General features: G+C 43.4%; 24 non-coding genes and 1 pseudogene across 24 annotated transcripts; 10 read left to right on the top strand and 15 right to left on the bottom strand.

The window, feature by feature from the left end:
- Positions 1-11,624: 11,624 nt before the first annotated feature.
- LOC135017665 (U1 spliceosomal RNA) lies at positions 11,625-11,788 on the top strand. Its single transcript, XR_010215459.1, has one exon. It is a non-coding gene; the product is annotated as a U1 spliceosomal RNA (small nuclear RNA).
- A 152-nt stretch (positions 11,789-11,940) lies between these two features.
- Positions 11,941-12,103, top strand: LOC135017852 (U1 spliceosomal RNA). The gene has a single exon (XR_010215638.1). It is a non-coding gene; the product is annotated as a U1 spliceosomal RNA (small nuclear RNA).
- Positions 12,104-12,777: 674 nt separating this feature from the next.
- LOC135017877 (U1 spliceosomal RNA) lies at positions 12,778-12,941 on the top strand. The gene has a single exon (XR_010215656.1). It is a non-coding gene; the product is annotated as a U1 spliceosomal RNA (small nuclear RNA).
- A 152-nt stretch (positions 12,942-13,093) lies between these two features.
- LOC135017835 (U1 spliceosomal RNA) lies at positions 13,094-13,256 on the top strand. The gene has a single exon (XR_010215622.1). It is a non-coding gene; the product is annotated as a U1 spliceosomal RNA (small nuclear RNA).
- A 674-nt stretch (positions 13,257-13,930) lies between these two features.
- LOC135017798 (U1 spliceosomal RNA) lies at positions 13,931-14,094 on the top strand. The gene has a single exon (XR_010215587.1). It is a non-coding gene; the product is annotated as a U1 spliceosomal RNA (small nuclear RNA).
- A 152-nt stretch (positions 14,095-14,246) lies between these two features.
- Positions 14,247-14,398, top strand: LOC135017972 (U1 spliceosomal RNA; annotated as a pseudogene).
- Positions 14,399-15,083: 685 nt separating this feature from the next.
- LOC135017713 (U1 spliceosomal RNA) lies at positions 15,084-15,247 on the top strand. The gene has a single exon (XR_010215506.1). It is a non-coding gene; the product is annotated as a U1 spliceosomal RNA (small nuclear RNA).
- A 152-nt stretch (positions 15,248-15,399) lies between these two features.
- Positions 15,400-15,562, top strand: LOC135017846 (U1 spliceosomal RNA). Its single transcript, XR_010215632.1, has one exon. It is a non-coding gene; the product is annotated as a U1 spliceosomal RNA (small nuclear RNA).
- Positions 15,563-16,236: 674 nt separating this feature from the next.
- LOC135017795 (U1 spliceosomal RNA) lies at positions 16,237-16,400 on the top strand. The gene has a single exon (XR_010215584.1). It is a non-coding gene; the product is annotated as a U1 spliceosomal RNA (small nuclear RNA).
- A 152-nt stretch (positions 16,401-16,552) lies between these two features.
- On the top strand, positions 16,553-16,715 carry LOC135017834 (U1 spliceosomal RNA). Its single transcript, XR_010215621.1, has one exon. It is a non-coding gene; the product is annotated as a U1 spliceosomal RNA (small nuclear RNA).
- Positions 16,716-17,540: 825 nt separating this feature from the next.
- On the bottom strand, positions 17,541-17,703 carry LOC135017879 (U1 spliceosomal RNA). Its single transcript, XR_010215658.1, has one exon. It is a non-coding gene; the product is annotated as a U1 spliceosomal RNA (small nuclear RNA).
- A 152-nt stretch (positions 17,704-17,855) lies between these two features.
- LOC135017769 (U1 spliceosomal RNA) lies at positions 17,856-18,019 on the bottom strand. The gene has a single exon (XR_010215558.1). It is a non-coding gene; the product is annotated as a U1 spliceosomal RNA (small nuclear RNA).
- A 674-nt stretch (positions 18,020-18,693) lies between these two features.
- On the bottom strand, positions 18,694-18,856 carry LOC135017913 (U1 spliceosomal RNA). The gene has a single exon (XR_010215691.1). It is a non-coding gene; the product is annotated as a U1 spliceosomal RNA (small nuclear RNA).
- Positions 18,857-19,008: 152 nt separating this feature from the next.
- Positions 19,009-19,172, bottom strand: LOC135017784 (U1 spliceosomal RNA). Its single transcript, XR_010215573.1, has one exon. It is a non-coding gene; the product is annotated as a U1 spliceosomal RNA (small nuclear RNA).
- A 674-nt stretch (positions 19,173-19,846) lies between these two features.
- LOC135017878 (U1 spliceosomal RNA) lies at positions 19,847-20,009 on the bottom strand. Its single transcript, XR_010215657.1, has one exon. It is a non-coding gene; the product is annotated as a U1 spliceosomal RNA (small nuclear RNA).
- A 152-nt stretch (positions 20,010-20,161) lies between these two features.
- On the bottom strand, positions 20,162-20,325 carry LOC135017762 (U1 spliceosomal RNA). Its single transcript, XR_010215551.1, has one exon. It is a non-coding gene; the product is annotated as a U1 spliceosomal RNA (small nuclear RNA).
- Positions 20,326-20,999: 674 nt separating this feature from the next.
- LOC135017876 (U1 spliceosomal RNA) lies at positions 21,000-21,162 on the bottom strand. The gene has a single exon (XR_010215655.1). It is a non-coding gene; the product is annotated as a U1 spliceosomal RNA (small nuclear RNA).
- A 152-nt stretch (positions 21,163-21,314) lies between these two features.
- On the bottom strand, positions 21,315-21,478 carry LOC135017761 (U1 spliceosomal RNA). Its single transcript, XR_010215550.1, has one exon. It is a non-coding gene; the product is annotated as a U1 spliceosomal RNA (small nuclear RNA).
- Positions 21,479-22,152: 674 nt separating this feature from the next.
- Positions 22,153-22,315, bottom strand: LOC135017908 (U1 spliceosomal RNA). Its single transcript, XR_010215686.1, has one exon. It is a non-coding gene; the product is annotated as a U1 spliceosomal RNA (small nuclear RNA).
- Positions 22,316-22,467: 152 nt separating this feature from the next.
- LOC135017705 (U1 spliceosomal RNA) lies at positions 22,468-22,631 on the bottom strand. Its single transcript, XR_010215498.1, has one exon. It is a non-coding gene; the product is annotated as a U1 spliceosomal RNA (small nuclear RNA).
- A 674-nt stretch (positions 22,632-23,305) lies between these two features.
- Positions 23,306-23,468, bottom strand: LOC135017890 (U1 spliceosomal RNA). Its single transcript, XR_010215669.1, has one exon. It is a non-coding gene; the product is annotated as a U1 spliceosomal RNA (small nuclear RNA).
- Positions 23,469-23,620: 152 nt separating this feature from the next.
- LOC135017849 (U1 spliceosomal RNA) lies at positions 23,621-23,785 on the bottom strand. Its single transcript, XR_010215635.1, has one exon. It is a non-coding gene; the product is annotated as a U1 spliceosomal RNA (small nuclear RNA).
- Positions 23,786-24,456: 671 nt separating this feature from the next.
- Positions 24,457-24,619, bottom strand: LOC135017936 (U1 spliceosomal RNA). The gene has a single exon (XR_010215710.1). It is a non-coding gene; the product is annotated as a U1 spliceosomal RNA (small nuclear RNA).
- Positions 24,620-24,771: 152 nt separating this feature from the next.
- LOC135018059 (U1 spliceosomal RNA) lies at positions 24,772-24,936 on the bottom strand. The gene has a single exon (XR_010215819.1). It is a non-coding gene; the product is annotated as a U1 spliceosomal RNA (small nuclear RNA).
- Positions 24,937-25,908: 972 nt separating this feature from the next.
- LOC135018091 (U1 spliceosomal RNA) lies at positions 25,909-26,072 on the bottom strand. The gene has a single exon (XR_010215849.1). It is a non-coding gene; the product is annotated as a U1 spliceosomal RNA (small nuclear RNA).
- Positions 26,073-27,294: the final 1,222 nt, after the last annotated feature.

The following is a 27,294-nucleotide window of genomic DNA, read 5'->3' as shown; positions in this document are numbered from 1 at the left end:
CTATTAACCAAAAGGTTGGTGGTTCAATCCCACCCAGGGACTTAATTGACCTTGTTATCAGATTTTGGTGATCTTTAAGTAGACAAGTCAAAATTTCAAACCCCCTGTTATGGTGTAGGGTACCTGGCCTTCTCTGATGTAATCAGAGTTAGATTTGATTCAGTGATTTTATAAAAACAGCTAGGAAGCACAATTTAGCAGTGGGTTGCAGAGAAAAAGAAATATGCTGGCAGAAAAATCCAATTGAGTGATTAAACAGCTCTTCATTTTCTGGCTTTATTTTTATGCTAACTAATTTGTTCTCTGAAAAGTGTCCACAAAGCCAAGTATCTGATTAACATATTTGTAGGGATGGTTTTTCACCTATTACTAAATTAAACTTGCTTCATTGGAAAGGCAGCAAGATGCATCCTCATTTCAATATCTACTGAAATAATACAGGTTGACACCAGGAAACATTAACGCCACTGCATCCTTGCTGCTTTCTCATGTGGAAGTCTGTTTAATGTGAAAACAAGGTGATATCTAATTAGCACACAGGTAAGGAATTAAGAAAATCTTTATTTAAGGGTGAAGATGTTTCTCACAAAATCGTTGCCCCAATGCATCATTGAAATTCAAGCTGGAAAGATGATTTTAATATATCACTTGTACATTTTGTATTGCTCTTCTGGTGACAATGTAGTTTGTTTTTGTCAATTACCATTTTAATAATAGGGTAAAGAAAATTAAGTGGATTTTTGAAAGAAAACAATACTGTCAATATACTATTAAAACAAATTAAAATGGTAAAAGTTATTGTACTTTAAGTAAAAATAAAAGCTAAAATATCAATCCCAGTTTTGGATTACTTTAATGAACAAAAAAAAAATGCATATAGCAAAGGATAGTTTCAATCTGCCTACCTCTGGGTTATGGGCCCAGCATGCTTCCATTGCAGTACTCTGCTGCACATGTAAGTGCAAGAGATCCTGAAGCACTCACTCATCATGCGAAAGTACCAATGTGTTTCTTCATTGGTTGCTGGAAGAAACATCTTACAAAAACTCTCCAGATTATTGACTTTTTAAAGTTTTTCTAGGAAACGTTCTAGATGAATGCTTATTAGTCTTTGTCAGTATGGACTTTTTGCAAAGTGTCTCTGTGGCGCAATCGGTTAGTGTGTTCAGCTATTAGTCAAAAGGTTGGTGGTTCAATCCCACCCAGGGACGTAATTGACCTTGTGATCAGATTTTGGTGATATTTAAGTAGACAAGTCAAAATTGCAAACCCCCTCTTATGGTGTAGGGTACCTGGCCTTCTCTGATGTAATCAGAGTTAGATTTGATTAAGTGATTTTATAAAAAATCAGCTAGGAAGCACAATTTAGCAGTGGGTTGCAGAGAAAAAGAAAAATGCTGGCAGAAAAATCCAATTGAGTGATTAAACAGCTCTTCATTTTCTGGCTTTATTTTTATGATAACAAATTTGTTCTCTGAAAAGTGTCCACAAAGCCAAGTATCTGATTAACATCTTTGTAGGGATGGTTTTTCACCTATTACTAAATTAAACTTGCTTCATTGGAAAGGCAGCAAGATGCATCCTCATTTCAATATCTACGGAAATAATACAGGTTGACACCAGGAAACATTAACGCCACTGCATCTTTGCTGTTTTCTCATGTGGAAGTCTGTTTAATGTGAAAACAAGGTGATATCTAATTAGCACACAGGTAAGGAATTAAGAAAATCTTTATTTAAGGGTGAAGATGTTTCTCACAAAATCGTTGCCCCAATGCATCATTGAAATTCAAGCTGGAAAGATGATTTTAATATATCACTTGTACATTTTGTATTGCTCTTCTGGTGACAATGTAGTTTGTTTTTGTCAATTACCATTTTAATAATCGGGTAAAGAAAATTAATTGGATTTTTGAAAGAAAACAATACTGTCAATATACTATTAAAACAAATTAAAATGGTAAAAGTTATTGTACTTTAAGTAAAAATAAAAGAGCAAAAATATCAATCCCAGTTTTGGATTACTTTAATTAACAAAAAAAATGCATATAGCAGAGGATAGTTTCAATCTGCCTACCTCTGGGTTATGGACCCAGCATGCTTCCATTACAGTACTCTGCTGCACATGTAAGTGCAAGAGATCCTGAAGCACTCACTCATCATGGGAAAGTACCAATGTGTTTCTTCATTGGTTGATGGAAGAAACATCTTACAAAAACTCTCCACATTATTGACTTTTTAAAATGTTTCTAGGAATCGTTCTAGATGAATGCTTATTAGCCTTTGTCAGTATATAGTTTTGCAAAGTGTCGCTGTGGCGCAATCAGTTAGTGTGTAAGGCTATTAACCAAAAGGTTGGTGGTTCAATCCCACCCAGGGACTTAATTGACCTTGTGATCAGATTTTGGTGATCTTTAAGTAGACAAGTCAAAATTTCAAACCCCCTGTTATGGTGTAGGGTACCTGGCCTTCTCTGATGTAATCAGAGTTAGATTTGATTCAGTGATTTTATAAAAACAGCTAGGAAGCACAATTTAGCAGTGGGTTGCAGAGAAAAAGAAATATGCTGGCAGAAAAATCCAATTGAGTGATTAAACAGCTCTTCATTTTCTGGCTTTATTTTTATGCTAACTAATTTGTTCTCTGAAAAGTGTCCACAAAGCCAAGTATCTGATTAACATATTTGTAGTGATGGTTTTTCACCTATTACTAAATTAAACTTGCTTCATTGGAAAGGCAGCAAGATGCATCCTCATTTCAATATCTACTGAAATAATACAGGTTGACACCAGGAAACATTAACGCCACTGCATCCTTGCTGCTTTCTCATGTGGAAGTCTGTTTAATGTGAAAACAAGGTGATATCTAATTAGCACACAGGTAAGGAATTAAGAAAATCTTTATTTAAGGGTGAAGATGTTTCTCACAAAATCGTTGCCCCAATGCATCATTGAAATTCAAGCTGGAAAGATGATTTTAATATATCACTTGTACATTTTGTATTGCTCTTCTGGTGACAATGTAGTTTGTTTTTGTCAATTACCATTTTAATAATCGGGTAAAGAAAATTAATTGGATTTTTGAAAGAAAACAATACTGTCAATATACTATTAAAACAAATTAAAATGGTAAAAGTTATTGTACTTTAAGTAAAAATAAAAGCTAAAATATCAATCCCAGTTTTGGATTACTTTAATGAACAAAAAAAAATGCATATAGCAAAGGATAGTTTCAATCTGCCTACCTCTGGGTTATGGGCCCAGCATGCTTCCAGTGCAGTACTCTGCTGCACATGTAAGTGCAAGAGATCCTGAAGCACTCACTCATCATGCGAAAGTACCAATGTGTTTCTTCATTGGTTGCTGGAAGAAACATCTTACAAAAACTCTCCAGATTATTGACTTTTTAAAGTTTTTCTAGGAAACGTTCTAGATGAATGCTTATTAGTCTTTGTCAGTATGAACTTTTTGCAAAGTGTCTCTGTGGCGCAATCGGTTAGTGTGTTCAGCTATTAATCAAAAGGTTGGTGGTTCAATCCCACCCAGGGACGTAATTGACCTTGTGATCAGATTTTGGTGATATTTAAGTAGACAAGTCAAAATTTCGAAAACCCCTGTTATGGTGTAGGGTACCTGGCCTTCTCTGATGTAATCAGAGTTAGATTTGATTCAGTGATTTTATAAAAACAGCTAGGAAGCACAATTTAGCAGTGGGTTGCAGAGAAAAAGAAATATGCTGGCAAAAAAATCCAATTGACTGATTAAACAGCTCTTCATTTTCTGGCTTTATTTTTATGCTAACAAATTTGTTCTCTGAAAAGTGTCCACAAAGCCAAGTATCTGATTAACATCTTTGTAGGGATGGTTTTTCACCTATTACTAAATTAAACTTGCTTCATTGGAAAGGCAGCAAGATGCATCCTCATTTCAATATCTACTGAAATAATACAGGTTGACACCAGGAAACATTAACGCCACTGCATCCTTGCTGCTTTCTCATGTGGAAGTCGGTTTAATGTGAAAACAAGGTGATATCTAATTAGCACACAGGTAAGGAATTAAGAAAATCTTTATTTAAGGGTGAAGATGTTTCTCACAAAATCGTTGCCCCAATGCATCATTGAAATTCAAGCTGGAAAGATGATTTTAATATATCACTTGTACATTTTGTATTGCTCTTCTGGTGACAATGTAGTTTGCTTTTGTCAATTACCATTTTAATAATCGGGTAAAGAAAATTAATTGGATTTTTGAAAGAAAACAATACTGTCAATATACTATTAAAACAAATTAAAATGGTAAAAGTTATTGTACTTTAAGTAAAAATAAAAGAGCAAAAATATCAATCCCAGTTTTGGATTACTTTAATTAACAAAAAAAAAATGCATATAGCAGAGGATAGTTTCAATCTGCCTACCTCTGGGTTATGGACCCAGCATGCTTCCATTACAGTACTCTGCTGCACATGTAAGTGCAAGAGATCCTGAAGCACTCACTCATCATGGGAAAGTACCAATGTGTTTCTTCATTGGTTGATGGAAGAAACATCTTACAAAAACTCTCCACATTATTGACTTTTTAAAATGTTTCTAGGAATCGTTCTAGATGAATGCTTATTAGCCTTTGTCAGTATATAGTTTTGCAAAGTGTCGCTGTGGCGCAATCAGTTAGTGTGTAAGGCTATTAACCAAAAGGTTGGTGGTTCAATCCCACCCAGGGACTTAATTGACCTTGTTATCAGATTTTGGTGATCTTTAAGTAGACAAGTCAAAATTTCAAACCCCCTGTTATGGTGTAGGGTACCTGGCCTTCTCTGATGTAATCAGAGTTAGATTTGATTCAGTGATTTTATAAAAACAGCTAGGAAGCACAATTTAGCAGTGGGTTGCAGAGAAAAAGAAATATGCTGGCAGAAAAATCCAATTGAGTGATTAAACAGCTCTTCATTTTCTGGCTTTATTTTTATGCTAACTAATTTGTTCTCTGAAAAGTGTCCACAAAGCCAAGTATCTGATTAACATATTTGTAGTGATGGTTTTTCACCTATTACTAAATTAAACTTGCTTCATTGGAAAGGCAGCAAGATGCATCCTCATTTCAATATCTACTGAAATAATACAGGTTGACACCAGGAAACATTAACGCCACTGCATCCTTGCTGCTTTCTCATGTGGAAGTCTGTTTAATGTGAAAACAAGGTGATATCTAATTAGCACACAGGTAAGGAATTAAGAAAATCTTTATTTAAGGGTGAAGATGTTTCTCACAAAATCGTTGCCCCAATGCATCATTGAAATTCAAGCTGGAAAGATGATTTTAATATATCACTTGTACATTTTGTATTGCTCTTCTGGTGACAATGTAGTTTGTTTTTGTCAATTACCATTTTAATAATCGGGTAAAGAAAATTAATTGGATTTTTGAAAGAAAACAATACTGTCAATATACTATTAAAACAAATTAAAATGGTAAAAGTTATTGTACTTTAAGTAAAAATAAAAGCTAAAATATCAATCCCAGTTTTGGATTACTTTAATGAACAAAAAAAAAATGCATATAGCAAAGGATAGTTTCAATCTGCCTACCTCTGGGTTATGGGCCCAGCATGCTTCCAGTGCAGTACTCTGCTGCACATGTAAGTGCAAGAGATCCTGAAGCACTCACTCATCATGCGAAAGTACCAATGTGTTTCTTCATTGGTTGCTGGAAGAAACATCTTACAAAAACTCTCCAGATTATTGACTTTTTAAAGTTTTTCTAGGAAACGTTCTAGATGAATGCTTATTAGTCTTTGTCAGTATGTACTTTTTGCAAAGTGTCTCTGTGGCGCAATCGGTTAGTGTGTTCAGCTATTAATCAAAAGGTTGGTGGTTCAATCCCACCCAGGGACGTAATTGACCTTGTGATCAGATTTTGGTGATATTTAAGTAGACAAGTCAAAATTTCGAAAACCCCTGTTATGGTGTAGGGTACCTGGCCTTCTCTGATGTAATCAGAGTTAGATTTGATTCAGTGATTTTATAAAAACAGCTAGGAAGCACAATTTAGCAGTGGGTTGCAGAGAAAAAGAAATATGCTGGCAAAAAAATCCAATTGACTGATTAAACAGCTCTTCATTTTCTGGCTTTATTTTTATGCTAACAAATTTGTTCTCTGAAAAGTGTCCACAAAGCCAAGTATCTGATTAACATCTTTGTAGGGATGGTTTTTCACCTATTACTAAATTAAACTTGCTTCATTGGAAAGGCAGCAAGATGCATCCTCATTTCAATATCTACTGAAATAATACAGGTTGACACCAGGAAACATTAACGCCACTGCATCCTTGCTGCTTTCTCATGTGGAAGTCTGTTTAATGTGAAAACAAGGTGATATCTAATTAGCACACAGGTAAGGAATTAAGAAAATCTTTATTTAAGGGTGAAGATGTTTCTCACAAAATCGTTGCCCCAATGCATCATTGAAATTCAAGCTGGAAAGATGATTTTAATATATCACTTGTACATTTTGTATTGCTCTTCTGGTGACAATGTAGTTTGTTTTTGTCAATTACCATTTTAATAATCGGGTAAAGAAAATTAATTGGATTTTTGAAAGAAAACAATACTGTCAATATACTATTAAAACAAATTAAAATGGTAAAAGTTATTGTACTTTAAGTAAAAATAAAAGCTAAAATATCAATCCCAGTTTTGGATTACTTTAATGAACAAAAAAAAAATGCATATAGCAAAGGATAGTTTCAATCTGCCTACCTCTGGGTTATGGGCCCAGCATGCTTCCAGTGCAGTACTCTGCTGCACATGTAAGTGCAAGAGATCCTGAAGCACTCACTCATCATGCGAAAGTACCAATGTGTTTCTTCATTGGTTGCTGGAAGAAACATCTTACAAAAACTCTCCAGATTATTGACTTTTTAAAGTTTTTCTAGGAAACGTTCTAGATGAATGCTTATTAGTCTTTGTCAGTATGTACTTTTTGCAAAGTGTCTCTGTGGCGCAATCGGTTAGTGTGTTCAGCTATTAATCAAAAGGTTGGTGGTTTAATCCCACCCAGGGATGTAATTGACCTTGTGATCAGATTTTGGTGATATTTAAGTAGACAAGTCAAAATTTCGAAAACCCCTGTTATGGTGTAGGGTACCTGGCCTTCTCTGATGTAATCAGAGTTAGATTTGATTCAGTGATTTTATAAAAACAGCTAGGAAGCACAATTTAGCAGTGGGTTGCAGAGAAAAAGAAATATGCTGGCAAAAAAATCCAATTGACTGATTAAACAGCTCTTCATTTTCTGGCTTTATTTTTATGCTAACAAATTTGTTCTCTGAAAAGTGTCCACAAAGCCAAGTATCTGATTAACATCTTTGTAGGGATGGTTTTTCACCTATTACTAAATTAAACTTGCTTCATTGGAAAGGCAGCAAGATGCATCCTCATTTCAATATCTACTGAAATAATACAGGTTGACACCAGGAAACATTAACGCCACTGCATCCTTGCTGCTTTCTCATGTGGAAGTCTGTTTAATGTGAAAACAAGGTGATATCTAATTAGCACACAGGTAAGGAATTAAGAAAATCTTTATTTAAGGGTGAAGATGTTTCTCACAAAATCGTTGCCCCAATGCATCATTGAAATTCAAGCTGGAAAGATGATTTTAATATATCACTTGTACATTTTGTATTGCTCTTCTGGTGACAATGTAGTTTGCTTTTGTCAATAACCATTTTAATAATCGGGTAAAGAAAATTAATTGGATTTTTGAAAGAAAACAATACTGTCAATATACTATTAAAACAAATTAAAATGGTAAAAGTTATTGTACTTTAAGTAAAAATAAAAGAGCAAAAATATCAATCCCAGTTTTGGATTACTTTAATTAACAAAAAAAAATGCATATAGCAGAGGATAGTTTCAATCTGCCTACCTCTGGGTTATGGACCCAGCATGCTTCCATTACAGTACTCTGCTGCACATGTAAGTGCAAGAGATCCTGAAGCACTCACTCATCATGGGAAAGTACCAATGTGTTTCTTCATTGGTTGATGGAAGAAACATCATACAAAAACTCTCCACATTATTGACTTTTTAAAATGTTTCTAGGAATCGTTCTAGATGAATGCTTATTAGCCTTTGTCAGTATGTACTTTTGCAAAGTGTCGCGGTGGCGCAATCAGTTAGTGTGTAAGGCTATTAACCAAAAGGTTGGTGGTTCAATCCCACCCAGGGACTTAATTGACCTTGTTATCAGATTTTGGTGATCTTTAAGTAGACAAGTCAAAATTTCAAACCCCCTGTTATGGTGTAGGGTACCTGGCCTTCTCTGATGTAATCAGAGTTAGATTTGATTCAGTGATTTTATAAAAACAGCTAGGAAGCACAATTTAGCAGTGGGTTGCAGAGAAAAAGAAAAATGCTGGCAGAAAAATCCAATTGAGTGATTAAACAGCTCTTCATTTTCTGGCTTTATTTTTATGCTAACTAATTTGTTCTCTGAAAAGTGTCCACAAAGCCAAGTATCTGATTAACATATTTGTAGGGATGGTTTTTCACCTATTACTAAATTAAACTTGCTTCATTGGAAAGGCAGCAAGATGCATCCTCATTTCAATATCTACTGAAATAATACAGGTTGACACCAGGAAACATTAACGCCACTGCATCCTTGCTGCTTTCTCATGTGGAAGTCTGTTTAATGTGAAAACAAGGTGATATCTAATTAGCACACAGGTAAGGAATTAAGAAAATCTTTATTTAAGGGTGAAGATGTTTCTCACAAAATCGTTGCCCCAATGCATCATTGAAATTCAAGCTGGAAAGATGATTTTAATATATCACTTGTACATTTTGTATTGCTCTTCTGGTGACAATGTAGTTTGTTTTTGTCAATTACCATTTTAATAATAGGGTAAAGAAAATTAAGTGGATTTTTGAAAGAAAACAATACTGTCAATATACTATTAAAACAAATTAAAATGGTAAAAGTTATTGTACTTTAAGTAAAAATAAAAGCTAAAATATCAATCCCAGTTTTGGATTACTTTAATGAACAAAAAAAAATGCATATAGCAAAGGATAGTTTCAATCTGCCTACCTCTGGGTTATGGACCCAGCATGCTTCCATTGCAGTACTCTGCTGCACATGTAAGTGCAAGAGATCCTGAAGCACTCACTCATCATGCGAAAGTACCAATGTGTTTCTTCATTGGTTGCTGGAAGAAACATCTTACAAACACTCTCCAGATTATTGACTTTTTAAAGTTTTTCTAGGAAACGTTCTAGATGAATGCTTATTAGTCTTTGTCAGTATATACTTTTCGCAAAGTGTCTCTGTGGCGCAATCGGTTAGTGTGTGCAGCTATTAATCAAAAGGTTGGTGGTTCAATCCCACCCAGGGACGTAATTGACCTTGTGATCAGATTTTGGTGATATTTAAGTAGACAAGTCAAAATTGCAAACCCCCTCTTATGGTGTAGGGTACCTGGCCTTCTCTGATGTAATCAGAGTTAGATTTGATTCAGTGATGTTATAAAAACAGCTAGGAAGCACAATTTAGCAGTGGGTTGCAGAGAAAAAGAAATATGCTGGCAGAAAAATCCAATTGAATGATTAAACAGCTCTTCATTTTCTGGCTTTATTTTTATGCTAACTAATTTGTTCTCTGAAAAGTGTCCACAAAGCCAAGTATCTGATTAACATATTTGTAGTGATGGTTTTTCACCTATTACTAAATTAAACTTGCTTCATTGGAAAGGCAGCAAGATGCATCCTCATTTCAATATCTACTGAAATAATACAGGTTGACACCAGGAAACATTAACGCCACTGCATCCTTGCTGCTTTCTCATGTGGAAGTCTGTTTAATGTGAAAACAAGGTGATATCTAATTAGCACACAGGTAAGGAATTAAGAAAATCTTTATTTAAGGGTGAAGATGTTTCTCACAAAATTGTTGCCCCAATGCATCATTGAAATTCAAGCTGAAAAGATGATTTTAATATATCACTTGTACATTTTGTATTGCTCTTCTGGTGACAATGTAGTTTGTTTTTGTCAATTACCATTTTAATAATCGGGTAAAGAAAATTAATTGGATTTTTGAAAGAAAACAATACTGTCAATATACTATTAAAAAAAATTAAAATGGTAAAAGTTATTGTACTTTAAGTAAAAATAAAAGCTAAAATATCAATCCCAGTTTTGGATTACTTTAATGAACAAAAAAAAAATGCATATAGCAAAGGATAGTTTCAATCTGCCTACCTCTGGGTTATGGGCCCAGCATGCTTCCAGTGCAGTACTCTGCTGCACATGTAAGTGCAAGAGATCCTGAAGCACTCACTCATCATGCGAAAGTACCAATGTGTTTCTTCATTGGTTGCTGGAAGAAACATCTTACAAAAACTCTCCAGATTATTGACTTTTTAAAGTTTTTCTAGGAAACGTTCTAGATGAATGCTTATTAGTCTTTGTCAGTATGTACTTTTTGCAAAGTGTCTCTGTGGCGCAATCGGTTAGTGTGTTCAGCTATTAATCAAAAGGTTGGTGGTTCAATCCCACCCAGGGACGTAATTGACCTTGTGATCAGATTTTGGTGATATTTAAGTAGACAAGTCAAAATTTCGAAAACCCCTGTTATGGTGTAGGGTACCTGGCCTTCTCTGATGTAATCAGAGTTAGATTTGATTCAGTGATTTTATAAAAACAGCTAGGAAGCACAATTTAGCAGTGGGTTGCAGAGAAAAAAGAAATATGCTGGCAAAAAAATCCAATTGACTGATTAAACAGCTCTTCATTTTCTGGCTTTATTTTTATGCTAACATGAAGGTGCTTCTCCCAGGGCAAGGCTCACCCATTGCACTCTGGGTGTGCTGCCCCTGCGATTTCCCCAAATGTGGGAAACTTGACTGCATAATTTGTGTTTCCCCTGGTCGGCTCTCGTATAATTCAGATCTCTTTGTCTCAGGTCTCTCTCCAGCCTAGTTTGCTGTCTGTTTCCACTTCTCTTTTCTTCAGCCGCTCCCTTCTATACCCTTGTGCACTATCCTGACTTCTCCTCCAGTCTGCTTACTTTGTGCCTTCCAATGCACAATGCAAACTACAGGAAGTGCTGCAGGGCCCACACCCTTTTACTTGCCTTACAGAGCAGCTCTGGAGCTGTTACAGTGCCCAGCTGCTGCAAGAAATCAGCTTGAATGCTTCAGGGGATGGGGCATGGCCAACATGAGCCCCACACCAAAGGAGGGTGGAGGTGTTTAATGCGAACTAGGGGTCATCCAAGCACCGCAAAAGGCCGCCATGCCCTGCACGCCCATTTTCTCTTTTCATATGCAGATGAGGGTTGAAGCCAACTTTGACCCACTGCTTGGATGACATCACCGTATGCAAATCCGTCTTCTGCAGAACTTCCCCCAGGAATGCTTGCACTAGTTGTTGCATTTGGTTTGTTGTTTGGGGGTGCTTCAGTATTAGGCAGCCTTCTGCCCTCCCATGTTCATCTGAAAATATGTGTTCTCCCTGCAGTTGTTGTCCCCAGATGAGAGTTCCCTTGTGCTGCCTCAGTTGAATCTCCTTTACTTGACAGAGATGTGCATGAGCAGCGGCCCTCCCCAGCCCTATTCCAAATCATACTTATTTTGCATAGGAGATACCATGGTCATGAAGATTGTTCTCCCAGGGTGAGGTTCATTCATTGCATTTTGGGTATGCTGACCCCTGTGATTTCCCCAAATGTGGGAAACTTGACTGCATTATTTGTGGTAGTGGGGGACTGTGTTTGTGCTTTCCTCTGGTCAGCTCTGGTAAAAGTCAGATTTCTTTGTCTCAGATTTTCCTCTAGCCTTGTTCTTCTTTCGAGAGTTCCCTTGTGCTGCCTCAGTTGGATCTCCTTCACTTTACAGGGGGGTACCCGAGCAGCGACCCTCCCCAGCTCTAGCCCAACTTCTACTTACCTGCCAGGTGAGATACTATGATCATGAAGGTGCTTCTCCCAGGGCAAGGCTCACCCATTGCACTCTGGGTGTGCTGCCCCTGCGATTTCCCCAAATGTGGGAAACTTGACTGCATAATTTGTGTTTCCCTTGGTCGGCTCTCGTATAATTCAGATCTCTTTGTCTCAGGTCTCTCTCCAGCCTAGTTTGCTGTCTGTTTCCACTTCTCTTTTCTTCAGCCGCTCCCTTCTATACCCTTGTGCACTATCCTGACTTCTCCTCCCGTCTGCTTACTTTGTGCCTTCCAATGCACAATGCAAACTACAGGTAGTGCTTCAGGGCCCACACCCTTTTACTTGCCTTACAGAGCAGCTCTGGAGCTGTTACAGTGCCCAGCTGCTGCAAGAAATCAGCTTGAATGCTTCAGGGGATGGGGCATGGCCAACATGAGCCCCACACCAAAGGAGGGTGGGGGTGTTTAATGCGAACTAGGGGTCATCCAAGCACTGCAAAAGGCCGCCATGCCCTGCATGCCCCTTTTCTCTTTTCATATGCAGATGAGGGTTCCAGTCAACTTTGGCCCACTGCTTGGATAACATCACCATATGCAAATCCGTCTGCTGCAGACCTTCCCCCAGGAGTGCTTGTACTAGTTGTTGCATATGGTTTGATATTTGATGGTGCTTCAGTATTAGGCAGCCTTCCGCCCTCCCATGTTCATCTGAAAAGATGTGGTCTCCCTGCAGTTGTTGTCCCCAGATGAGAGTTCCCTTGTGCTGCCTCAGTTGAATCTCCTTTGCTTGACAGAGATGTGCCTGAGCAGCGGCCCTCACCAGCCCTATCCCAAATCATACTTATTTTGCATAGGAGATACCATGGTCATGAAGATTGTTCTCCCAGGGTGAGGTTCATTCATTGCATTCTGGGTATGCTGACCCCTGTGATTTTCCCAAATGTGGGAAACTCGACTGCATTATTTGTGGTAGTGGGGGACTGTGTTTGTGCTTTCCTCTGGTCAGCTCTGGTAAAAGTCAGATTTCTTTGTCTCAGATCTTCCTCTAGCCTTGTTCTTCTTTCGAGAGTTCCCTGGTGCTGCCTCAGTTGGATCTCCTTCACTTCACAGGGGGGAACCCGAGCAGCGACCCTCCCCAGCTCTAGCCCAACTCCTACTTACCTGCCAGGTGAGATACTATGATCATGAAGGTGCTTCTCCCAGGGCAAGGCTCACCCATTGCACTCTGGGTGTGCTGCCCCTGCGATTTCCCCAAATGTGGGAAACTTGACTGCATAATTTGTGTTTCCCCTGGTCGGCTCTCGTATAATTCAGATCTCTTTGTCTCAGGTCTCTCTCCAGCCTAGTTTGCTGTCTGTTTCCACTTCTCTTTTCTTCAGCCGCTCCCTTCTATACCCTTGTGCACTATCCTGACTTCTCCTCCCGTCTGCTTACTTTGTGCCTTCCAATGCACAATGCGAACTACAGGTAGTGCTGCAGGGCCCACACCCTTTTACTTGCCTTACAGAGCAGCTCTGGAGCTGTTACAGTGCCCAGCTGCTGCAAGAAATCAGCTTGAATGCTTCAGGGGCTGGGGCATAGCCAACATGAGCCCCACACCAAAGGAGGGTGGAGGTGTTTAATGCAAACTAGGGGTCAGCCAAGCGCCGCAAAAGGCCACCATGCCCTGCACGCCCCTTTTCTCTTTTCATATGCAGACGAGGGTTGAAGCCAACTTTGACCCACTGCTTGGATGACATCACCATATGCAAATCCATCTGCGGCAGGCCTTCCCCCAGGAATGCTTGCACTAGTTGTTGCATTTGGTTTGTTGTTTGGGGGTGCTTCAGTATTAGGCAGCCTTCTGCCCTCCCATGTTCATCTGAAAATATATGTTCTCCCTGCAGTTGTTGTCCCAAGATGAGAGTTCCCTTGTGCTGCCTCAGTTGAATCTCCTTTACTTGACAGAGATGTGCATGAGCAGCGGCCCTCCCCAGCCCTATTCCAAATCATACTTATTTTGCATAGGAGATACCATGGTCATGAAGATTTTTCTCCCAGGGTGAGGTTCATTCATTGCATTTTGGGTATGCTGACCCCTGTGATTTCCCCAAATGTCGGAAACTTGACTGCATTATTTGTGGTAGTGGGAGACTGTGTTTGTGCTTTCCTCTGGTCAGCTCTGGTAAAAGTCAGATTTCTTTGTCTCAGATTTTCCTTTAGCCTTGTTCTTCTTTCGAGAGTTCCCTTGTGCTGCCTCAGTTGGATCTCCTTCACTTTACAGGGGGGTACCCGAGCAGCGACCCTCCCCAGCTCTAGCCCAACTCCTACTTACCTGCCAGGTGAGATACTATGATCATGAAGGTGCTTCTCCCAGGGCAAGGCTCACCCATTGTACTCTGGGTGTGATGCTCCTGCGATTTCCCCAAATGTGGGAATCTTGACTGCATAATTTGTGTTTCCCCTGGTCGGCTCACGTATAATTCAGATCTCTTTGTCTCAGGTCTCTCTCCAGCCTAGTTTGCTGTCTGTTTCCACTTCTCTTTTCTTCAGCCGCTCCCTTCTATACCCTTGTGCACTATCCTGACTTCTCCTCCCATCTGCTTACTTTGTGCCTTCCAATGCACAATGCAAACTACAGGTAGTGCTGCAGGGCCCACACCCTTTTACTTGCCTTACAGAGCAGCTCTGGAGCTGTTACAGTGCCCAGCTGCTGCAAGAAATCAACTTGAATGCTTCAGGGGCTGGGGCATAGCCAACATGAGCCCCACACCGAAGGAGGGTGGAGGTGTTTAATGCGAACTAGGGGTCATCCAAGCACCGCAAAAGGCCGCCATGCCCTGCACGCCCCTTTTCTCTTTTCATATGCAGATGAGGGTTGAAGCCAACTTTGACCCACTGCTTGGATGACATCACCGTATGCAAATCCATCTTCTGCAGAACTTCCCCCAGGAATGCTTGCACTAGTTGTTGCATTTGGTTTGTTGTTTGGGGGTGCTTCAGTATTAGGCAGCCTTCTGCCCTCCCATGTTCATCTGAAAATATGTGTTCTCCCTGCAGTTGTTGTCCCCAGATGAGAGTTCCCTTGTGCTGCCTCAGTTGAATCTCCTTTACTTGACAGAGATGTGCATGAGCAGCGGCCCTTCCCAGCCCTATTCCAAATCATACTTATTTTGCATAGGAGATACCATGGTCATGAAGATTGTTCTCCCAGGGTGAGGTTCATTCATTGCATTTTGGGTATGCTGACCTCTGTGATTTCCCCAAATGTGGGAAACTTGACTGCATTATTTGTGGTAGTGGGGGACTGTGTTTGTGCTTTCCTCTGGTCAGCTCTGGTAAAAGTCAGATTTCTTTGTCTCAGATCTTCCTCTAGCCTTGTTCTTCTTTCGAGAGTTCCCTTGTGCTGCCTCAGTTGGATCTCCTTCACTTTACAGGGGGGTACCCGAGCAGCGACCCTCCCCAGCTCTAGCCCAACTCCTACTTACCTGCCAGGTGAGATACTATGATCATGAAGGTGCTTCTCCCAGGGCAAGGCTCACCCATTGCACTCTGGGTGTGCTGCTCCTGCGATTTCCCCAAATGTGGGAAACTTGACTGCATAATTTGTGTTTCCCCTGGTCGGCTCTCGTATAATTCAGATCTCTTTGTCTCAGGTCTCTCTCCAGCCTAGTTTGCTGTCTGTTTCCACTTCACTTTTCTTGAGCCGCTCCCTTCTATGCCCTTGCGCACTATCCTGACTTCTCCTCCTGTCTGCTTACTTTGTGCCTTCCAACGCACAATGCGAACTACAGGTAGTGCTGCAGGGCCCACACCCTTTTACTTGCCTTACAGAGCAGCTCTGGAGCTGTTACAGTGCCCAGCTGCTGCAAGAATTCAGCTTGAATGCTTCAGGGGCTGGGGCATAGCCAACATGAGCCCCACACCAAAGGAGGGTGGAGGTGTTTAATGCAAACTAGGGGTCAGCCAAGCGCCGCAAAAGGCCACCATGCCCTGCACGCCCCTTTTCTCTTTTCATATGCAGACGAGGGTTGAAGCCAACTTTGACCAACTGCTTGGATGACATCACCATATGCAAATCCATCTGCGGCAGGCCTTCCCCCAGGAATGCTTGCACTAGTTGTTGCATTTGGTTTGTTGTTTGGGGGTGCTTCAGTATTAGGCAGCCTTCTGCCCTCCCATGTTCATCTGAAAATATATGTTCTCCCTGCAGTTGTTGTCCCAAGATGAGAGTTCCCTTGTGCTGCCTCAGTTGAATCTCCTTTACTTGACAGAGATGTGCATGAGCAGCGGCCCTCCCCAGCCCTCTTCCAAATCATACTTATTTTGCATAGGAGATACCATGGTCATGAAGAGTTTTCTCCCAGGGTGAGGTTCATTCATTGCATTTTGGGTATGCTGACCCCTGTGATTTCCCCAAATGTGGGAAACTCGACTGCATTATTTGTGGTAGTGGGAGGCTGTGTTTGTGATTTCTTCTGGTCAGCTCTGGTAAAAGTCAGATTTCTTTGTTTCAGATTTTCCTTTAGCCTTGTTCTTCTTTCGAGAGTTCCCTTGTGCTGCCTCAGTTGGATCTCCTTCACTTAACAGGGGGGTGCCCGAGCAGCGACCCTCCCTAGCTCTAGCCCAACTCCTACTTACCTGCCAGGTGAGATACTATGATCATGAAGGTGCTTCTCCCAGGGCAAGGCTCACCCATTGCACTCTGGGTGTGCTGCCCCTGCGATTTCCCCAAATGTGGGAAACTTGACTGCATAATTTGTGTTTCCCCTGGTCGGCTCTCGTATAATTCAGATCTCTTTGTCTCAGATCTCTCTCCAGCCTAGTTTGCTGTCTGTTTCCACTTCTCTTTTCTTCAGCCGCTCCCTTCTATACCCTTGTGCACTATCCTGACTTCTCCTCCCGTCTGCTTACTTTGTGCCTTCCAATGCACAATGCAAACTACAGGTAGTGCTGCAGGGCCCACACCCTTTTACTTGCCTTACAGAGCGTCTCTGGAGCTGTTACAGTGCCCAGCTGCTGCAAGAAATCTGCTTGAATGCTTCAGGGGATGGGACATGGCCAACATGAGCCCCACACCAAAGGAGGGTGGAGCAGAAGGCTGCCTAATACTGAAGCACCCCCAAACAACAAACCAAATGCAACAACTAGTGCAAGCATTCCTGGGGGAAGGCCTGCCGCAGATGGATTTGCATATGGTGATGTCATCCAAGCAGTGGGTCAAAGGTGGCTTCAACCCTCGTCTGCATATAAAAACAGAAAAGGGGCGTGCAGGGCATGGTGGCCTTTTGCGGCGCTTGACTGACCCCTAGTTTGCATTAAACACCTCCACCCTCCTTCGGTGTGGGGCTCATGTTGGCTATGCCCCAGCCCCTGAAGCATTCAAGCTGATTTCTTGCAGCAGCTGGCCACTGTAACAGCTCCAGAGCTGCTCTGTAAGGCAAGTAAAAGGGTGTGGGCCCTGCAGCACTACCTGTAGTTTGCATTGTGCATTGGAAGGCACAAAGTAAGCAGACGGGAGAAGTCAGGATAGTGCACAAGGGTATAGAAGGGAGCGGCTGAAGAAAAGAGAAGTGGAAACAGACAGCAAACTAGGCTGGAGAGAGACCTGAGACAAAGAGATCTGAATTATACGAGAGCCGACCAGGGGAAACACAAATTATGCAGTCAAGTTTCCCACATTTGGGGAAATCGCAGGAGCAGCACACCCAGAGTACAATGGGTGAGCCTTGCCCTGGGAGAAGCACCTTCATGATCATAGTATCTCACCTGGCAGGTAAGTAGGAGTTGGGCTAGAGCTGGGGAGGGGCGCTGCTCGGGTACCCCCCTGTAAAGTGAAGGAGATCCAACTGAGGCAGCACAAGGGAACTCTCGAAAGAAGAACAAGGCTAAAGGAAAATCTGAGACAAAGAAATCTGACTTTTACCAGAGCTGACCAGAAGAAATCACAAACACAGCCTCCCACTACCACAAATAATGCAGTCAAGTTTCCCACATTTGGGGAAATCACAGGGGTCAGCATACCCAAAATGCAATGAATAAACCTCACCCTGGGAGAAAAATCTTCATGACCATGGTATCTCCTATGCAAAATAAGTATGATTTGGAATAGGGCTGGGGAGGGCCGCTGCTCATGCACATCTCTGTCAAGTAAAGGAGATTTAACTGAGGCAACACAAGGGAACTCTCATCTGGGGACAACAACTGCAGGGAGAACATATATTTTCAGATGAACATGGGAGGGCAGAAGGCTGCCTAATACTGAAGCACCCCCAAACAACAAACCAAATGCAACAACTAGTGCATGCATTCCTGGGGGAAGGCCTGCCGCAGATGGATTTGCATATGGTGATGTCATCCAAGCAGTGGGTCAAAGTTGGCTTCAACCCTCGTCTGCATATGAAAAGAGAAAAGGGGCGTGCAGGGCATGGCGGCCTTTTGCGGTGCTTGGATGACCCCTAGTTCGCATTAAACACCTCCACCCTCTTTTGGTGTGGGGCTCATGTTGGCCATGCCCCATCCCCTGAAGCATTCAAGCAGATTTCTTGCAGCAGCTGGGCACTGTAACAGCTCCAGAGCTGCTCTGTAAGGCAAGTAAAAGGGTGTGGGCCCTGCAGCACTACCTGTAGTTTGCATTGTGCATTGGAAGGCACAAAGTAAGCAGACGGGAGGAGAAGTCAGGATAGTGCACAAGGTTATAGAAGGGAGCGGCTGAAGAAAAGAGAAGTGGAAACAGACAGCAAACTAGGCTGGAGAGAGACCTGAGACAAAGAGATCTGAATTATACGAGAGCCGACCAGGGGAAACACAAATTATGCAGTCAAGTTTCCCACATTTGAGGAAATCGCAGGGGCAGCACACCCAGAGTGCAATGGGTGAGCCTTGCCCTGGGAGAAGCACCATCATGATCATAGTATCTCACCTGGCAGGTAAGTAGGAGTTGGGCTAGAGCTGGGGAGGGTCTCTGCTCGGGCACCCCCCTGTCAAGTGAAGGAGATCCAACTGAGGCAGCACAAGGGAACTCTCAAAAGAAGAACAGGGCTAGAGGAAGATCTGAAACAAAGAAATCTGACTTTTACCAGAGCTGACCAGAGGAAAACACAAACACAGTCCCCCACTACCACAAATAAAGCAGTCGAGTTTCCCACATTTGGGGAAATCACAGGGGTCAGCATACCCAGAATGCAATGAATGAACCTCACCCTGGGAGAATAATCTTCATGACCATGGTATGTCCTATGCAAAATAAGTATGATTTGGGATAGAGCTGGGGTGGGCCGCTGCTCAGGCACATCTCTGTCAAGTTAAGGAGATTCAACTGAGGCAGCACAAGGGAACTCTCATCTGGGGACAACAACTGCAGGGAGACCACATCTTTTCAGATGAACATGGGAGGGCAGAAGGCTGCCTAATACTGAAGCACCCCCAAACAACAAACCAAATGCAACAACTAGTGCAAGCATTCCTGGGGGAAGTTCTGCAGAAGACGGATTTGCATACGGTGATGTCATCCAAGCAGTGGGTCAAAGTTGGCTTCAACCCTCATCTGCATATGAAAAGAGAAAAGGGGCGTGCAGGGCATGGCGGCTTTTTGCGGTGCTTGGATGACCCCTAGTTCGCATTAAACACCTCCACCTTCCTTTGGTGTGGGGCTCATGTTGGCCATGCCCCATCCCCTGAAGCATTCAAGCTGATTTCTTGCAGCAGCTGGGCACTGTAACAGCTCCAGAGCTGCTCTGTAAGGCAAGTAAAAGGGTGTGGGCCCTGCAGCACTACCTGTAGTTTGCATTGTGCATTGGAAGGCACAAAGTAAGCAGACGGGAGGAGAAGTCAGGATAGTGCACAAGGGTATAGAAGGGAGCGGCTGAAGAAAAGAGAAGTGGAAACAGACAGCAAACTAGGCTGGAGAGAGACCTGAGACAAAGAGATCTGAATTATACGAGAGCCGACCAGGGGAAACACAAATTATGCAGTCAAGTTTCCCACATTTGGGGAAATCGCAGGAGCAGCACACCCAGAGTACAATGGGTGAGCCTTGCCCTGGGAGAAGCACCTTCATGATCATAGTATCTCACCTGGCAGGTAAGTAGGAGTTGGGCTAGAGCTGGGGAGGGTCGCTGCTCGGGTACCCCCCTGTAAAGTGAAGGAGATCCAACTGAGGCAGCACAAGGGAACTCTCGAAAGAAGAACAAGGCTAAAGGAAAATCTGAGACAAAGAAATCTGACTTTTACCAGAGCTGACCAGAGGAAAGCACAAACACAGTCTCCCACTACCACAAATAATGCAGTCAAGTTTCCCACATTTGGGGAAATCACAGGGGTCAGCATACCCAAAATGCAATGAATGAACCTCACCCTGGGAGAAAAATCTTCATGACCATGGTATCTCCTATGCAAAATAAGTATGATTTGGAATAGGGCTGGGGAGGGCCGCTGCTCATGCACATCTCTGTCAAGTAAAGGAGATTCAACTGAGGCAGCACAAGGGAACTCTCATCTTGGGACAACAACTGCAGGGAGAACACATATTTTCAGATGAACATGGGAGGGCAGAAGGCTGCCTAATACTGAAGCACCTCCAAACAACAAACCAAATGCAACAACTAGTGCAAGCATTCCTGGGGGAAGGCCTGCCGCAGATGGATTTGCATATGGTGATGTCATCCAAGCAGTGGGTCAAAGTTGGCTTCAACCCTCGTCTGCATATGAAAACAGAAAAGGGGCGTGCAGGGCATGGTGGCCTTTTGCGGCGCTTGTCTGACCCCTAGTTTGCATTAAACACCTCCACCCTCCTTCGGTGTGGGGCTCATGTTGGCTATGCCCCAGCCCCTGAAGCATTCAAGCTGATTTCTTGCAGCAGCTGGGCACTGTAACAGCTCCAGAGCTGCTCTGTAAGGCAAGTAAAAGGGTGTGGGCCCTGCAGCACTACCTGTAGTTTGCATTGTGCATTGGAAGGCACAAAGTAAGCAGACGGGAGGAGAAGTCAGGATAGTGCACAAGGGTATAGAAGGGAGCGGCTGAAGAAAAGAGAAGTGGAAACAGACAGCAAACTAGGCTGGAGAGAGACCTGAGACAAAGAGATCTGAATTATACGAGAGCCGACCAGGGGAAACACAAATTATGCAGTCAAGTTTCCCACATTTGGGGAAATCGCAGGAGCAGCACACCCAGAGTACAATGGGTGAGCCTTGCCCTGGGAGAAGCACCTTCATGATCATAGTATCTCACCTGGCAGGTAAGTAGGAGTTGGGCTAGAGCTGGGGAGGGTCGCTGCTCGGGTACCCCCCTGTAAAGTGAAGGAGATCCAACTGAGGCAGCACAAGGGAACTCTCGAAAGAAGAACAAGGCTAAAGGAAAATCTGAGACAAAGAAATCTGACTTTTACCAGAGCTGACCAGAGGAAAGCACAAACACAGTCTCCCACTACCACAAATAATGCAGTCAAGTTTCCCACATTTGGGGAAATCACAGGGGTCAGCATACCCAAAATGCAATGAATGAACCTCACCCTGGGAGAAAAATCTTCATGACCATGGTATCTCCTATGCAAAATAAGTATGATTTGGAATAGGGCTGGGGAGGGCCGCTGCTCATGCACATCTCTGTCAAGTAAAGGAGATTCAACTGAGGCAGCACAAGGGAACTCTCATCTTGGGACAACAACTGCAGGGAGAACACATATTTTCAGATGAACATGGGAGGGCAAAAGGCTGCCTAATACTGAAGCACCCCCAAACAACAAACCAAATGCAACAACTAGTGCAAGCATTCCTGGGGGAAGTTCTGCAGAAGACGGATTTGCATACGGTGATGTCATCCAAGCAGTGGGTCAAAGTTGGCTTCAACCCTCATCTGCATATGAAAAGAGAAAAGGGGCGTGCAGGGCATGGCGGCCTTTTGCGGTGCTTGGATGACCCCTAGTTCGCATTAAACACCTCCACCCTCCTTTGGTGTGGGGCTCATGTTGGCCATGCCCCATCCCCTGAAGCATTCAAGCTGATTTCTTGCAGCAGCTGGGCACTGTAACAGCTCCAGAGCTGCTCTGTAAGGCAAGTAAAAGGGTGTGGGCCCTGCAGCACTACATGTAGTGTGCATTGTGCATTGGAAGGCACAAAGTAAGCAGACGGGAGGAGAAGTCAGGATAGTGCACAAGGGTATAGAAGGGAGCGGCTGAAGAAAAGAGAAGTGGAAACAGACAGCAAACTAGGCTGGAGAGAGACCTGAGACAAAGAGATCTGAATTATACGAGAGCCGACCAGGGGAAACACAAATTATGCAGTCAAGTTTCCCACATTTGGGGAAATCGCAGGGGCAGCACACTCAGAGTGCAATGGGTGAGCCTTGCCCTGGGAGAAGCACCTTCATGATCATAGTATCTCACCTGGCAGGTAAGTAGGAGTTGGGCTAGAGCTGGGGAAAGTCGCTGTTCGGGCACCCCCCTGTCAAGTGAAAGAGATCCAACTGAGGCAGCACAAGGGAACTCTCGAAAGAAGAACAAGGCTAGAGGAAGATCTGAGACAAAGAAATCTGACTTTTTCCAGAGCTGACCAGAGGAAAGCACAAACACAGTCCCCCACTACCACAAATAATGCAGTCGAGTTTCCCACATTTGGGGAAATCACAGGGGTCAGCATACCCAAAATGCAATGAATGAACCTCACCCTGGGAGAACAATCTTCATGACCATGGTATCTCCTATGCAAAATAAGTATGATTTGGGATAGGGCTGGGGAGGGCCGCTGCTCATGCACATCTCTGTCAAGTAAAGGAGATTCAACTGAGGCAGCACAAGGAAACTCTCATCTGGGGACAACAACTGCAGGGAGAACACATATTTTCAGATGAACATGGGAGGGCAGAAGGCTGCCTAATACTGAAGCACCCCCAAACAACAAACCAAATGCAACAACTAGTACAAGCATTCCTGGGGGAAGTTCTGCAGAAGACGGAATTGCATACGGTGATGTCATCCAAGCAGTGGGCCAAAGTTGGCTGGAACCCTCATCTGCATATGAAAAGAGAAAAGGGGTATGCAGGGCATGGCGGCCTTTTGCGGCGCTTGGATGACCCTTAGTTCGCATTAAACACCTCCACCCTCCTTCGGTGTGGGGCTCATGTTGGCCATGCCCCATCCCCTGAAGCATTCAAGCTGATTTCTTGCAGCAGCTTGGCACTGTAACAGCTCCAGAGCTGTTCAGTAAGGCAAGTAAAAGGGTGTGGGCCCTGCAGCACTACCTGTAGTTTGCATTGCGCATTGGAAGGCACAAAGTAAGCAGACAGGAGGAGAAGTCAGGATAGTGCACAAGGGTATAAAAGGGAGCGGCTCAAGAAAAGAGAAGTTGAAACAGACAGCAAACTAGGCTGGAGAGAGACCTGAGACAAAGAGATCTGAATTATACGAGACCTGACCAGGGGAAACACAAATTATGCAGTCAAGTTTCCCACATTTGGGGAAATCGCAGGGGCAGCACAACCAGAGTGCAATGGGTGAGCCTTGCCCTGGGAGAAGCACCTTCATGATCATAGTATCTCACCTGGCAGGTAAGTAGGAGTTGGGCTAGAGCTGGGGAGGGTCGCTGCTCGGGCACCCCCCTGTCAAGTGAAGGAGATCCAACTGAGGCAGCACAAGGAAACTCTCGAAAGAAGAACAAGGCTAGAGGAAGATCTGAAACAAAGAAATTTGACTTTTACCAGAGCTGACCAGAGGAAAACACAAACACAGTCCCCCACTACCAACAAATAAAGCAGTCGCGTTTCCCACATTTGGGGAAATCACAGGGGTCAGCATACCCAGAATGCAATGAATGAACCTCACCCTGGGAGAGTAATCTTCATGACCATGGTATCTCCTATGCAAAATAAGTATGATTTGGGATAGGGCTGGGGAGGGCCGCTGCTCATGCACATCTCTGTCAAGTAAAGGAGATTCAACTGAGGCAGCACAAGGGAACTCTCATCTGGGGACAACAACTGCAGGGAGAACACATATTTTCAGATGAACATGGGAGGGCAGAAGGCTGCCTAATACTGAAGCACCCCCAAACAACAAACCAAATGCAACAACTAGTGCAAGCATTCCTGGGGGAAGTTCTGCAGAAGACGGATTTGCATACGGTGATGTCATCCAAGCAGTGGGTCAAAGTTGGCTTCAACCCTCATCTGCATATGAAAAGAGAAAAGGGGCGTGCAGGGCATGGCGGCCTTTTGCGGTGCTTGGATGACCCCTAGTTCGCATTAAACACCCCCACCCTCCTTTGGTGTGGGGCTCATGTTTGCCATGCCCCATCCCCTGAAGCATTCAAGCTGATTTATTGCAGCAGCTGGGCACTGTAACAGCTCCAGAGCTGCTCTGAACGGCAAGTAAAAGGGTGTGGGCCCTGCAGCACTACCTGTAGTTTGCATTGTGCATTGGAAGGCACAAAGTAAGCAGACGGGAGAAGTCAGGATAGTGCGCAAGGGCATAGAAGGGAGCGGCTCAAGAAAAGAGAAGTTGAAACAGACAGCAAACTAGGCTGGAGAGAGACCTGAGACAAAGAGATCTGAATTATACGAGAGCCGACCAGGGGAAACACAAATTATGCAGTCAAGTTTCCCACATTTGGGGAAATCGCAGGAGCAGCACACCCAGAGTGCAATGGGTGAGCCTTGCCCTGGGAGATGCACCTTCCTGATTATAGTATCTCACCTGGCAGGTAAGTAGGAGTTGGGCTAGAGCTTGGGAGGGTCGCTGCTCGGGCACCCCCCTGTCAAGTGAAGGAGATCCAACTGAGGCAGCACAAGGAAACTCTCGAAAGAAGAACAAGGCTAGAGGAAGATCTGAGACAAAGAAATCTGACTTTTACCAGAGCTGACCAGAGGAAAGCACAAACACAGTCCCCCACTACCACAAATAATGCAGTCGAGTTTCCCCAAATTTGGGAAAATCACAGGGGTCAGCATACCCAGAATGCAATGAATGAACCTCACCCTGGGAGAACAATCTTCATGACCATGGTATCTCCTATGCAAAATAAGTATGATTTAGGATAGGGCTGAGGAGGGCCGCTGCTCAGGCACATCTCTGTCAAGTAAAGGAGATTCAACTGAGGCAGCACAAGGGAACTCTCATCTGGGGACAACAACTGCAGGGAGAACACATATTTTCAGATGAACATGGGAGGGCAGAAGGCTGCCTAATACTGAAGCACCCCCAAACAACAAACCAAATGCAACAACTAGTGCAAGCATTCCTGGGGGAAGGCCTGCAGCAGATGGATTTGCATACGGTGATGTCATCCAAGCAGTGGGTCAAAGTTGGCTTCAACCCTCGTCTGCATATGAAAAGAGAAAAGGGGCGTGCAGGGCATGGCGGCCTTTTGCGGCGCTTGGATGACCCCTAGTTCGCATTAAACACCTCCACCCTCCTTCGGTGTGGAGCTCATGTTGGCTATGCCCCAGCCCCTGAAGCATTCAAGCTGATTTCTTGCAGCAGCTGGGCACTGTAACAGCTCCAGAGCTGCTCTGTACGGCAAGTAAAAGGGTGTGGGCCCTGCAGCACTACCTGTAGTTTGCATTGTGCATTGGAAGGCACAAAGTAAGCAGACAGGAGGAGAAGTCAGGATAGTGCACAAGGGTATAAAAGGGAGGGGCTCATGAAAAAAGAAGTGGAAACAGACAGCAAACTAGGCTGGAGAGAGACCTGAGACAAAGAGATCTGAATTATACGAGAGCCGACCAGGGGAAACACAAATTATGCAGTCAAGCTTCCCACATTTGGGGAAATCAGAGTGCAATGGGTGAGCCTTGCCCTGGGAGAAGCACCTTTATGATCATAGTATCTCACCTGGCAGGTAAGTAGGAGTTGGGCTAGAGCTGGGGAGGGTCGCTGCTCGGGCACCCCCCTGTCAAGTGAAAGAGATCCAACTGAGGCAGCACAAGGGAACTCTCGAAAGAAGAACAAGGCTAGAGGAAGATCTGAGACAAATAAATCTGACTTTTACCAGAGCTGACCAGAGGAAAGCACAAACACAGTCCCCCACTACCACAAATAATGCAGTCGAGTTTCCCACATTTGGGGAAATCACAGGGGTCAGCATACCCAGAATACAATGAATGAACCTCACCCTGGGAGAACAATCTTCATGACCATGGTATCTCCTATGCAAAATAAGTATGATTTGGGATAGGGCTGGGGAGGGCCGCTGCTCAGGCACATCTCTGTCAAGTAAAGGAGATTCTACTGAGGCAGCACAAGGGAACTCTCATCTGGGGACAACAACTGCAGGGAGAACACATATTTTCAGATGAACATGGGAGGGCAGAAGGCTGCCTAATACTGAAGCACCCCCAAACAACAAACCAAATGCAACAACTAGTGCAAGCATTCCTGGGGGAAGGCCTGCAGCAGATGAATTTTAAAGCCTCCTGTTAGTGCTTCATCTACACGTTATAGCCCTGAATTTTCCAATGCCTATCTCTTTGCAAAAGAGAGATATCGGCAAGGAATAGCTGTATTGTACCTTTGCATTTTTCTCCCAAACGAAAGACACTAGAATGAAAATTTTAAAGCCTCCTGTTAGTGCTTCATCTACACGTTATAGCCCTGAATTTTCCAATGCCTATCTCTGTGCAAAAGAGAGATATCGGCAAGGAAATGCTGTATTGTACCTTTGCATTTTTCTCCCAAACGAAAGACACTAGAATGAAAATTTTAAAGCCTCCTGTTAGTGCTTCATCTACACGTTATAGCCCTGCATTTTCCAATGCCTATCTCTTTGCAAAAGAGAGATATCGGCAAGGAAAAGCTGCATTGTACCTTTGCATTTTTCTCCCAAACGAAAGACACTAGAATGAAAATTGTAAAGCCTCCTGTTAGTGCTTCATCTACACGTTATAGCCCTGCATTTTCCAATGCCTAGCTCTTTGCAAAAGAGAGATATTGGCAAGGAAAAGCTGTATTGTACCTTTGCATTTTTCTCCCAAACGAAGGACACTAGGTTGAAAATTTTAAAGCCTCCTATTAGTGCTTCATCTACACGTTATAGCCCTGAATTTTCCAATGCCTATCTCTTTGCAAAAGAGAGATATCGGCAAGGAAAAGCTGCATTGTACTTTTGCATTTTTCTCCCAAACGAAAGACACTAGAATGAAAATTTTAAAGCCTCCTTTTAGTGCTTCATCTACACGTAATAGTCCTGAATTTTCCAATGCCTATCTCTTTGCAAAAGAGAGATATCGGCAAGGAAATGCTGTATTGTACCTTTGCATTTTTCTCCCAAACGAAAGACACTAGAATGAAAATTTTAAAGCCTCCTGTTAGTGCTTCATCTACACGTTATAGCCCTGCATTTTCCTATGCCTATCTCTTTGCAAAAGAGAGATATCGGCAAGGAAAAG

The sequence above is a fragment of the Pseudophryne corroboree genome, unplaced genomic scaffold (assembly GCF_028390025.1).
Source record: "Pseudophryne corroboree isolate aPseCor3 unplaced genomic scaffold, aPseCor3.hap2 scaffold_320, whole genome shotgun sequence".
Lineage (NCBI taxonomy): Eukaryota > Metazoa > Chordata > Amphibia > Anura > Myobatrachidae > Pseudophryne > Pseudophryne corroboree.
This window is presented reverse-complemented; position numbering and strand designations above follow the sequence as displayed.